Here is a 3,167-nt window from a genome sequence, read left to right as displayed (position 1 = left end):
AAAGTTTTCGCAGCAAGAAGCAATGAGGTTCCGGTTGTGGAGTTGTTTTTGAGACGAAAAATACAAACAATCCGACTGGTCGGAATTTTTGATATAGCCAGCCACAAACATAAACAAAACTGTTTTCATTAATGAACTCATCTCCACTTATGTCGTTAGATAACACAATCCTCGAAATGCTATCTGGATCATCATCTTGCTCATAATGCAACCATATCTATATATGGTTGCATTATGTCTCCTCTTAAATTTTTACTCGAACTAAATATTTCATTTAAACTACTATCCTCTTCTACACTACAATTGCCCCTTCTAACAATTTTAAGGTATTGAATACCCCAAATTTTCTGAAAAGCGCTTTGGAAATCTTGACAACCAGGTCGGGAATTATTTCCATTAGCGCACCTAATCTTACCGAAAAAATGTCTAAACAATCCTGATTCAAATGCCGAGTGGGTAAAAACTCAAAACCGGAAGAGGTAAGATGTTCCCAAATTGAGCGAAGGGATTGAATATTAAGAATCCAGCCTTTTATAAAGGAAAACTTATTGGTCACATCTTTGCCGCCTAAATCATTGCTAATTACACCAATGGATTTAAGAAGAGAATCGGCAAGCCTCAGAAATTCTTTTTGATTATCACTACCTGTGAATCCTGCCTGCTGCTCTTGTTGCGCTGTTTTTATGGAAGAAATAAAGAGGTCAAAAAGATCTCCGAAAAATAAAACAAGTTCTGAAGTGTAAAGCATAGTTTTAGTAACATGACCAAACTTAGAAAGGGTTTTAAATGCAGCATGAACTGTATTGCTAAAAACCTGCGTTGCAAGACGAACTTTCAATTTTTGCACATTATTTGGCCTTATATGGTCTTGAGTCATGGGACATAATTGGTATTCATTTGCACTGTCGACATCGTACAAATAGATTATATCGTTCCATGATGCTCTCTCCTGTTCTGCAAAAAGTTTTGAGCACTCTTTATAGATGCGGGACATCATAAAAAAAAATCTTGCAACAGTTGACTTCAAAATACGGCTTTTCGGGGCTGATGTCTAGCACCCTGGCCAAGCCTCTGAAGTTCAACCCTTAAGCACTAAGCTTTTAACGTTGAAATCTATATTACCTGGAGTTTTAGGCCAGGTTGAAATAAAATCACTAAGAGTTGTTTCGGATGGAATATCCAACAACGGCTTCAAGAACCTATGTGCAACAGGAGAAATAAAAAGAATTGAAAGTGGCAGCATTTTAAACTCTGCACTATACCTACGTCCCTGAGGAGGCCTATCAAAATTTCTAACACTATTATCTACTATTATTCTTATATCTACTGGCAACTTTTCTGAATCTTAACGCAAAAACTCGACTTTTTCCTTTAATTTTTTTCTATTTTCAAAGACAAAAGTTCACAATCTTTAGTTTGTTGTTTCTTAACGCGGAGCATGTCTGCGTTGAAAAATCTTGAGTGCCAAAGGATACGGTATTGTATCCAATATCTTCGACACCAAAAATTTCATCCGGGACAGGAGCAGAACAATCTAGGGCAACATAATCTGGCACAGCCCACACAGGTAGACGCTTTGCTTGGTCTCTTCTGGGGTTTTTAAAAAAAATACAAATTAAAAAAGGAAATATCCAAATGTGAAATAAAAAAAATATGAATTTAAATTTTAAATGTTACTTAAACCCGATTTATTAAGCAAAAGGCTTTTTTTTTGTTTCTTAAAAGTACTTTAAAATTATTGTGGCTCATCACTCCTTTTTGTAGAAATCATTAAGCCTTAAAGTCTTAAAAATTAGGAACTTAATTTCTTAAATTATTTTACATTGATTTTTTGTATTAAAACTATTAAACTATGCTTAAGTGAAATAATAAAAGACTTAATGTAACTATTACTAGGCCTTATTTACTATCCTGTACCGTCTACCAAGGGAAAAAAATGAGCAGGGAAACACGAAAACTGTATATGCAAAAATTAAAAAAAAAAAAACAAAAAAGGTTTATAAAAAATAATTCTTTTGATATAAATTATGAGGTGATTTCACCCAAATATCGATGAAAAAAAAAACAATATAATAAATATATAATGATTTACCTTGCATCGTCCTGCGGGCATCTATGAAGAGAATGGTAGCCAAGACACTTCAGGACACACATTCTCTTCGATGTGGGTTGAGATAGTAGGTTGGTTGGTGTTGGTGTGGATTGTGGTATAAATTGGCGAAAAGAAACGTTCCATTTCGTTGTCACTTGAAATTATAAAAATGTTAGACGATTTACTTTGGTATTGATGTAATACTTACATGTATCATCAGAAAAAAAAAAAGAAAAGCAACTCCAACTAACGTTGTATGTTTACTCAACAACTTTATTCCAACGAATGCTTGGTGTTACAATTTATGCTTCGCCTTTTATACTCTTTGCTGGAGTCTTTTACTGTTACAATTTTATTTACAGTGGTGTGAAAAAAAAATATAGTACGTTACATACATTGGTGTGCAAAAAAAAATGATTATGCATGTTACAAAATTATTAATGCTGTTTAAAAAAATAAATGTAAGGATGTTGATGTAAGATTGGTGTTACAATTTATTTAAATAAAAACTTAAAAACCTCTTAACTCCTTTGGGAGCCACACTCAAATCCACAACTTGTCCAATCCGAACGCCCCAACAAACCATGTTGACCGGGGTTTCGTTTCACCATCTCTGACCCTAATATCCTACGAAAGAAGCTAAAGCGAGTGCAGGAACAGACACTTTAAGTGGCCCTTGTGCCTGTCGGTAAGATGAACGTGTTGTCGAGTGTCCTGTTGGCTGTGGTTGGTTACAGTACGTACATACGCCAGTGCTAAGTTTCGTCGTGTGTCGTCGTCCTGTTCCCGTCCCTATAACAACCACACCACACAATTCAGTCGATGATTGTGACAAAGTGTCGCAGTATAGTTGTAGTACAGGGCGAGAAATGCAATTCGCTTGGCGACAAGTTTATGGTTCATTATAAAATATCGTCATGGTCGTCTACGATCACGTATACGAAAGTGGTCATTTCCCTATCACCAGGACTATCTTCCTATATAAAAATATAACACCTACATATAAAATTGCAAAACAGTAAATGTGTCCAACAAACTGGAATTCAGTAGAAAAATATTTAGATTTTAAGTTGGT

General features: G+C 35.0%; 1 long non-coding RNA gene across 1 annotated transcript; it reads right to left on the bottom strand.

The window, feature by feature from the left end:
- Window positions 1-1,652: 1,652 nt before the first annotated feature.
- LOC129953502 (uncharacterized) lies at window positions 1,653-2,306 on the bottom strand. The gene is made up of 2 exons (XR_008782551.1): window positions 2,093-2,306; window positions 1,653-1,957 (listed from the first exon to the last, which is right to left on the bottom strand). It is a non-coding gene; the product is annotated as an uncharacterized LOC129953502 (long non-coding RNA).
- Between the last annotated feature and the right edge of the window lie 861 nt (window positions 2,307-3,167).

This window comes from Eupeodes corollae, unplaced genomic scaffold (genome assembly GCF_945859685.1).
Source record: "Eupeodes corollae unplaced genomic scaffold, idEupCoro1.1 scaffold_1005, whole genome shotgun sequence".
NCBI lineage: Eukaryota > Metazoa > Arthropoda > Insecta > Diptera > Syrphidae > Eupeodes > Eupeodes corollae.
The sequence above is the reverse complement of the archived record's forward strand: the minus strand, read 5'-3'. Positions and strand labels throughout refer to the sequence as shown.